Below are 10021 nucleotides of genomic sequence, written 5' to 3' on the forward strand. Positions count from 1 at the left end.
AGTTAGTTAGTTAGTTAGTTAGTTAGTTAGTTAGTTAGTTAGTTAGTTAGTTAGTTAGTTAGTTAGTTAGTTAGTTAGTTAGTTAGTTAGTTAGTTAGTTAGTTAGTTAGTTAGTTAGTTAGTTAGATGGATGGATGGATATATAGATGGATAGATTATGGAAAACATAGATAGATAGATGGATGGATGGATAGATGGATATATATAGATGGATGGATGGATGGATGGATGGATGGATGGATGGATGGATGGATGATAGATGGATGGATGGATGGATGGATGCATATTTTCCATCTCTCAGATGCTGGAAAGGCTCAATTGTGGCTGCAGCACACAAAGAAGTTGAAGCAGAGAAATGCCACAGCGCTCACTGAGTGACGTCAACCAGGAGGCCCCGTGGGGATGAGGTGAGTCAGAGCCAGGGCCGCGGCCTCGCCAGCTCTCCGCAGCCATGAGCGCGTCATCAACAGTCTCACTGACACCCTCTCACATTTCTCTGCATCTGCTTCAATGTGCCTCTGCCTCCCTCCATCCCTCCGCCTCCTCAAGAGGATCTCTTCACATCCATGGCATACGCCAGTCCTAGCTGTGCATGTGTGTCTTTGTCTCCCTCCGCACTTTGTTGTGGGGGCTTGGCGAGCATGAAATATTTTATTTCTAATTATGGTGAGAGCTTTCTTTTTATAAATAGCCTAAGAGGGAGGATGTTAAATATAAAATGGCCAACATACAAGAGAAGGTCCACAGGTCGTCATCAAATAAAGACTGAAACAAAATAACAAATAAATAAAAGTACCATAACAGGTTGCGTTTGTACATCTATGTTAAGACAGAGGCGCAGTTAAATGGTGCAAGCACGAGTCACACCTTTGCTCTGCACTGTTAAAAGAACAGCACAACAAACCAGAGTCCTTTATTATCTTCCAAACCTAACTTTGTTCAGGTTAAGAGAGCAGATGCATGAGCAGTGAAGTTTTATACTGATGAGGAGCTCATTAATGCAGAATACATTATTAGAGATCTGAGCTGAAGTGATTCACCCCTCACTAACAGAACAACGCTTAAAACAACAACGTGAACTCCTCAGACAAGCTGTACCCCCATAAACCTCTACTGATTCTTTTCCTTCAAGGCTTCTCCCAGCAGACTTTGTCCAGACTCAACGGAAAATGCTTTACAACATGTTCAAGTCAAGCTTCAAAACTGGAGTTACTTAGGCCAAATCCCACTTCACTCCATCCTCTTACCTTTTAGCACCTTTCCCACATTTTCTCCTTATTGAGTTAGGGTGAAGGGTGTTCTGACTGTTTTGGATACATAAAGCTGAATGGCAGAACTTTCTAGCACTTAAAAACTGAGTTTTCATTTGAAAAAACAACAAAAAAAAACAAACAAAAAAAAACAGTTTGTTGATGTTAGGATGATGACTGTCTCAGAGGAGTGACGGGGGACAGGCCCTGGAGGCCATCTTAGCACCAGCAAACAGCTTTTTTCCACTATGGAGTATGCTGTTTGGGGCAATCAGTTTGTTTGGTGCCTCTCAGATTGAATTCAATTCAGTTTATTTATAAAGCACCAAATCACAACAAAGTTATCTCAGGGACTTTACAGAAACATTCACGTAAAAGCCAATTAGTAAAGTTCTCTATCTAAGAATCCAGCAGACAAGATGAATCTTGGCTTCGTTGCAGTCGCCCATCCTGAGCAAGCACAGTGGAGACAGTGGAAAGAAAAACTCCCTTTAACAGGAAGAAACCTCCAGCAGAACCAGCTCAGGACAAGAGACCATCTGCTTTGACCGGCTGGTTGAGAGGACAGGAAGGAGAGACAGACCAACACAGAATGGTAGGTCCAGGTATAGGTCCAGGTCCAGATATAGGTCCAGGTCCAGATATAGGTCCAGGTCCAGATATAGGTCCAGGTCCAGATATAGGTCCAGGTGTATCTGAAAGACAAAAACATGTTAAGGATAGAAAAAATAATTACAAATACAAAACAGGTTGAGCAGAGTAAGTAAAGACAGTAGCAGAGTGAAAAGTGTGGTCAGTTTGTCCTCCAGCAGTCTAAGCCTATAGCAGCAGAACTAAGGGACAGCTCAGGAAACCCAAGCCGACCCTAACTATAGGATTTAGCAAAAAGGAAAGTCTTAATCCTAGTTTTAAAACTGGACAATGTGTCAGCCTCACGGACAGAGATTGGAAGTTGGTTCCACTAGAGAGGAGCCTGAGAACTAAAAGATCTTCCTACCATTCTGTTTTTGTAAACTCTAGGAACCACAAGTAAACCTGCAGCCTGAGAGCGAAGTGCTCTGTTAGTAAAATATGGAACAATAAGATGTGTAATATAAGATGGAGCTAGGTTGTTGAGAGCTTTGTAGGTTAGAAGTAAGATTTTGAATTCTATTCTGGATTTGACAGGGAGCCAATGGAGAGAAGCTAAAACTGGAGAGATATGATCTCTCCCAGTAACTCCAGTTAAGACTATCCTGATGCATGCTCAATAATCCAAGTAGAAAAATCCAAAAAAGTTCAATCTGGTCCTCTGGACATTCAAAAAAAAACAAAAAAAACAAACAAACAAAGCAAAAAAATCTAGAAACGTTTCGTCTCTCATCCAAGAGACTTCCTCAGTCTGAGGTGCTGTATTCAGCTCAGTCTCTTAAATAGCACCTTCTCAGAGTGGATCAACCAGTTTGCTGCTGACAACCAGAACCAGCTGATCACATGCTCAAGAAGGACCATCAGCCTAACAATGGATCATTAGCACCTGATGGCTGTTTACTATTCACAGAGGGTTGAGTGATACTAGCAATCACAGCATTGTAAGAGGGGGACAGTTGAACCTGGAGGCCTCCACCCCTGTTTAATGATGGACAGTTTCTTTTCACAAAGATGGCCTCCTTTACTCCTCTCTCAAACCATCGTTCCTCTCTGTCCAGGATGTGACTAGTCCAGTTAAGACTCTGGCAGCAGCATTTTGGATCAACTGAAGACGTTTTAAAGAAGTATGTGGACACCCAGATAATAAACCATTGCAATAGTCCAGTCTAGACGTGACAAATGCATGGACCAGTTTTTCTGCATCATCTTTAGATCAGATGTTTCTAATGTTAGTGATATTACGCAGGTGGAAGAAGGAGGTTCTAGTAACGTTTTTAATGTGGTGTCACGGTCAGCGGTCCCCGCTGCCCCCCCCATCTGCCTAAGCCTCTGCTCCTTGTGTGTTTTCTGCTTTTGTGTATCTGGTCCTGTTATCCCACAAACTAAATCATTTCCTTCCTTTTCAAGGTGCTTTGTAAATGTGTCACTTTAATTACATTCTGAGTTCTGTTTGACTGGTTCTGTCTCTGTCTGCTCTTTATGTTTTTGTTGTTCTGCTCTGTGTGTGATTTTCTGTTTATCTGATTCTGTTATTTTCCACTCACTCCTCAGTCTGCCTCTCCACTCAATCTTTATCATTCACACCTGTCCCTCATCAGCCACCTGCCCAGGTGCTCTCGTTACTCACTCTCCCTCTGTCTCATAAAAAGCCTGTCTCTCCTTCACTTTTTGTCCGGTGATTGTTCTGTGTTCACAGATGTCTCAGTCCTCCTCTGTCTTGTCAGTTTTTTGTCCATCTGATGATCTGCTCTGCCTAGTTCCTGATCCTGTCTGCCAAAGTAAGGTTTTGCTGCACCGACAGCCTTTTGTTTTGTTATTTAAAAAAATAAATTATTTTTATTTTGAACTCCTGCCTCGCCTCGCCTCCCTGCATTTGGGTTCCAACCTCGAGGATCGTGACATGTGGGGGATAAAAGACATGTCCTGATCAAAAATAACACCAAGATTTTTAACATTAGAGCTGGAGGACAGATTAATGCATCTAAGGAGGGAGAAAGACTGAAACATTCATTCCTAAGGTGCTCAGGTCCAAAAACCAAAACCTCAGTCTTGTCTGTTCAACAGGAGAAAATTCAGGTCGTTTTCACAGCTGATAGTCCGGTAGACTCGGTTCGGTTTGGGACCAATATTCATGAGCTTCTGTTACATTTGAGCTGGTGCGTTTGCATTCACACTGCACTGTGCAGTCGAGTCAACCTGTTGAAGCAACCTGTTCCCCCCGCTCGCCTGTGGGGGCGCTGCACCAAGAACTACAAGAAACGACACAAAAACCCCTGAAGACACATCTTCTTCTTCTGTAAATAAAAATAAAAACAAAGTGGCATCAAGTTTTAGCAGTTTTAGGAGTTATATTTTGTCATTTTTCAAAAATGGACTTAGCATGAGCAGAAGATGAGACAGAAGACCATGGAGAATATTGTTTTTCCACACAAGTCAGCTGACGGCTCCATATAAGAGAAATGCATGTTTGTTTACCCTGTGGAGCGGTCCGGACTGTTTACATTCACACTGTACTGGAACCGTGCTGGAGTTCTCTTCTACCGGACCGAGACCTAGGTTTTAGCCCGGGCCAGAGTTCGCCTTTTTGTTCCGTGACAGAGTTCGATGGTGCGTTCACACCTCCCTAAACGAACCGGACTTTCTAGGAAAATGAGCTAGAGTTCGATTAAAGCGACTAAACAGGGCTGGTGTGAATGCACCCTAAGAGTCATCCAGGTTTTTATGTCTTTAAGACATGCTTGTAGTCTAAGTAGCTGATTGGATTCATTGGGTTTCATGGGTAAATTGAAGAAGTCTTTTGGATGAATCTCAGCAAAAAAAAAAAAAAAAAGTCAGGACGACCTGACACAATCCAAAACTTCTCCTCCACCATAACCCTCTGCACTGGCTCCCCTCAGGGCTGTGTGCTGACTCTCTCATGTTCACGTATGATTGTGTACTGACCTATCCAGGATGTCACATTGTAAAGTTAGCTGACGATACAGCGGTGGTGGGATGCATCAAAAACAACGATGAGTCCAGTTACAGGCAGGAGGTGGAAAACCTGTAGAGTTGGTGCAGGAAGAACAACCTTCACATCAATGTGAAGAAGATGAAGGAATTGGTCGTGGACTTCAGACGGAACAAACACACCTACACCCCCCACCCCACCTTCCAAACATAGGTGGATCCGTGGTGGAAGTGGTCTCCAGCTACAAGTACTTGGGTGTGCACCTGAACAACAACCTCAGCTGGAGCAACAACACCACCAGCCTGATGAAGAAAGCTCATCAGAGACTCTACTTCCTCAGACGGCTGAGGCGAGCTGGTCTGGGAAGCTCAGTCCTCACCTCCTTCTCCACAGTGGAGAGCATCCTGTGCTCCAGCATCAACGTGTGGCATGGAGGCTGCACAGCTGCAGAAAGAAAAGCTTTGCAGAGAGTGGTGAAGGCTGCACAGAAGATGTTGGAGTCAGTCTCCCCACCATCACAGACATCTACACCTCCAGATGCAGGAAGAGGGCCACCTGCATCATGAAGGACCCCACTCACCCAGCACACACACTTTTTGCCCCGCTCCCCTCAGGAAGGAGGTTGAGGAGCATTAAGTTTAGAACCACTAGACTGAGGAACAGCTTCTACCCTGAGGCTGTTAGGCTCATGAATCTATAACCAGGAGAATCACTTTGAAAAATCACATCATGTTGCTGCTGATCTGTTTCATGTTGCTGCTGATCCGTTTCATGTTGATGTATTCATTCGTACTCATCTGCTCACACAGACTTATGTTTGTGCTGCTGCTGTTCAGTGTATTGTTTTTGTGCTATTAGTGCTTAGCATATCCTGATGCATGCTCAATAACCCAAGTAGTGCTTAGCATATTTATAGTTAACTTTTTTCTTAGTTCATATCTTAGATGTTATTACTGTTTTTCTTTTACAGTTTATTGTTGGATGTTACTGGGACCCCGTGTACATAATTTCATTCCACCACATGTACCACATGTGGTGGAATGATTATAAATTAAAAACCTTGAACCCTTGAACATTGTTGGATTTTAACCTGGATTATTGAGCATGAACTCTGGGGTACAGGGCAATTAAGTTGATGAGTCACACATTGAAGATCTGGGAGAGAGTTGTGGAAGCAAGACTTAGACGCGAAGTGACTATCTGTGAACAGCAGGATGGTTTCATGTCAAGAAAAAGCACCACAGATCCGTCTTTGCTTTGAGGATGCTGATGGAGAAGTACAGAGAGGGTCAGAAAGAACTCCATTGTGTCTTTGTGGATTTAAAAAAAAAACAATTGACAGGGTGGAGGAGGTGTGGTATTGGATGAGGAAATCTGGAGTGGCAGAGAAGTAAGTTAGACTGGTACAAGACATGTATGAAGACAGCAGGACTTGTATGAGGACATCAAGACTTGTATGAGGACAGCAGGACTTGTATGAGGACATCAAGACTTGTATGAGGACAGCAGGACTTGTATGAGGACATCAAGACTTGTATGAGGACAGCAGGACATGTATGAGGACAGCAGGACAGTGGTGAGATGTGCTGTAGGAGTGACAGATAGCTTCAAGGTGGAGGTGGGAGTGCATCAAGGATCAGCTCTGAGCCCTTTCTTGTTTGCTCTGGTGATGGACCGACTAACAGATGAGGTCAGGGTAAAGGGTAAAAAGGCAAAATAAATGAAAAGACTTTTAGCTGCTATTTTACTTAAACAAATGTAAAAAGCAGAAATGTGAGTTATCCTTGAGCATGCATCAGGATATCCTTGAGTTAACCGTATTTATAGTGTGAACGCTCTAATAATGAGCTCTTTAGTTACAGCAGTGATCTCCAGCAGGCAACACTCATGGCATGTCAGCAGGGACCCAGAAGAGCTTTGTCAAGTTGTATTTCATATTTTAATGCCACCTCAAAACAACAGAGATAATATAATAAGCCAGTGTATTCAATTTTGTAATATTTTAATTTATCAATTAACTGTGAAGGTTAAGTTGGTTCCTCCTGAGACTTTATCTGTCTGACTGCTTCTTTTAAATGAACAATAAATAATCAAAGGCTGAACCTTGATCCGCCTTACTTAAAGCTGTAAATGTCCCCCTGGTTCTGTCCTGATTGGTAATTAAGTGAAAATAAATTATATTACCGTTTTTGGCACTCAAATTTGTGCATGAATGAAGGAAAACATGTGCAAGCTTATAATTCTGGTAACACTTTACAATAAGGTACACAAAATTTGATTAACTACTAGGAAACGCCTCAGGAATGAATTAGGAGCTAATGGGTAGTTAACCAGTACTTACTGGGGAACACACAGCCAAGCCTTATTTGGGGACTACTAGTTTGTTACCACATAAACTGAGGTGAAATTCTCCATGTGGGTTCTGAATAAACTCTGCACCAGTGAGGTCACAGCTCATAATTGTCAAAAAACTGTTTCCTAGTAATTGTTGATTTTATTGGATTTTCTCTTTTATAAACCTGTTGATGAAAGACATGAGCAATTTCATAATTTTGTACTGGTGTCAGCTTAACTATGTCTGACTATCACTTAATGCGTACCAAATTATTGCCTGGCTAATATTTTGTTCACTGATGTAGTGAAGCATCATACTGAGTACTTACTGAGGAACCAGTCATTACTTAATCACTGCCTGACCATTACCTACTGGTTTGTTCATGTGGTAACAAACCAGAAGTCCCCTAATAAGGCTTGGTTGTGTGTTCCTCAGTAAGTACTGATTTACTACCCATTAACTCTTGATTGTTCCTGATTCGTTCCTGAGGCATTCCCTAGTAGTTAATTAAATTTTGTGTGCCTTATTGTGAAGTGTTACTGATTTTCTTTTATTTCTCATTTTCTTGATACCTTTTTGTTCAAACCTTCTTTTTTCTTCCTTTACTTACCTGCACAGCTATATAACAAAGAACACATTATTCAAAAGAAAATAAAGAAATTTATTGTACCTAATGTAAAAATTAATTCATTCAGCCTTTATTTATACAGGTTAATCCCACTGAACCTCGGGGACTCATTTACAAGAGAAGAAAAAAAATAAGAGCACGGCTAAAAATAGATGCAAGACAAAATCTAAATGGATATGGCAGCAGAACCAAAAAGAGCATCTTTCAAAAGTAGCTTTTCAGCCTCTGCTCCTCATTAAAATACTTCATTTAACAGTGTCTATAAACTCCTAATGCTGAATACTGTTTGATCAAAGGAAAACACTTTAATTTTTCCTCTGGGCAGGCCTGACAGCTGTGAGGCACGTTCACAAGGTTATTGATTAATTGATTGTTCCTGGTACCACTTCCTCTTTAGGGTAAACATGAATTTAACTATAGCAGTTTTCCAGAGGTCACCTTTGGTGTTCCTAGAACTATGTTTTTCCCCAACAACTTCTAGACTTGTTTCAGGAAACTGCAATAGGCCTCATGTCTGACACTCTAAATGCTCCAATCCACTCCATTCACCTTGTTTCTTCATTATTTTCACTTCCTGTTTTAGTCCTCACTGTATTATTTTGAGCTTCTTGTTTTTCTTTAATTGCACATAGTGCCAAATGAAGCAAACAGGAAACAATTTATACTGTAATCCCAAAGGCTGACAAGTCTTGGCCTTAAATTATTTGAGGTGAGTTCATCCATCCATCCATCCATTTTCTTCCTCTTATCCGGGGTCGGGTCGCGGGGGTAGCAGCCTAAGTAGGGAGGCCCAGACTTCCCTTTCCCCAGACACTTGGGCCAGCTCTTCCAGGGGAATCCCGAGGCGTTCCCAGGCCAGAGAAACATAGTCCCTCCAGCGTGTCCTGGGTCTTCCTCTGGGCCTCCTTCCGGTGGTGAGTTCATGTATCCTGAAATCTAAATTGGTAACAACCCAATCACAAAGTCTATGTTTGTGTGTGAAAAACTGAGAAGTCAAACAAACAAACAAACATACAAACAAAAAAAAGAAAAGAAAAGAGGAATATTTCAGTTCAGTTTCACCCAAATACATTTTTTCAATTTAAATAAATGGAAATAAATGTACCAAATAAGTTCAAGATATTCATCCTATAAGTAACTAGGATGCAGCCAGTGCCAGGTACATAAAAGATAAGTACCAAGTACGTGCCAGGTTGTATCTGAATTGCTACCACTTTTTGCAGCATGCACCAACCATCTCAGCAAATCTTTTAGCACACACACACACACACACGCACGCACGCACGCACGCACGCACGCACGCACACACACACCAAGCAGAAGCTTAAAAAATAACGTCTCAAATCCCAACAATTTCTAACTAATTTAAATCTCAGTTTTTCTTCAACAACAAACTGTTTGTCACACTTGAAAACTGAATGTTATTTTTTTCAACCAATAAACTCGTCTACTTCCTGTGGGATTCCTGGGTTTTGCTTGTCACTCACTCTTCCTTCCACAGCTAATTAACATGAACTCACTCCACCTGCTGCTGCTCTGAGGAGGACTGCCTGACGGTGTGTTTAAGCTCCTGCCAGACACCTCTTCGGTGCTGGGACATCATCTACCAAATGGTCATTCGAGTACAGCCAACTAACCTTTTGTTTTTGACCAATTTTTTTGTTTGCTTGTTTTGACCAATGCAGACATGTTCCTGTTTTTAGTTTTCTACATTCACCTTAGAATCTAGCTGGGGTTTTTTGTTACCTTTTTCTTTTAGCCATCCTATTTGTTATTAAAAAAATAAACAACTGTAGTATGACTTTTTATATTTGTCCATTGTTGTCATCTTTCTTTGTTAAATCAGGTCTCTCTTGTAAATGAGTCCTCGAGGCTCAATGGGATTTACCTGTAGAAATAAAGGTTGAATTAATGTTACAGCAGGTTCTCACCAACTGTGAATCCTCCAGGACCTTCCATGACCTGCCTTTTCAAGTCCTCCCTAGGACCTCATCTCTCCACTGGGCTTCACCTGTGGCTCAACAGTGTCCCTTCAACAACCATCTTCAAACAAATCCCAACTGGGTCAACCTGCTCCTCTCTCCACCACTAATTACCTCCAAACCAGATCCTCTGCAAACCCACGACCTCTCCTCTCTTCTCCTTCTTGGCCTTCACCTCAAAACACAAACAATAAGGAGTTATTCTCTTTCTCAATGATTCAATATTCTAAATACAAACAGAACCCA

This window comes from Nematolebias whitei, chromosome 2 (assembly GCF_014905685.2).
Source record: "Nematolebias whitei isolate Nwh7 chromosome 2, NemWhi1, whole genome shotgun sequence".
Lineage (NCBI taxonomy): Eukaryota > Metazoa > Chordata > Actinopteri > Cyprinodontiformes > Rivulidae > Nematolebias > Nematolebias whitei.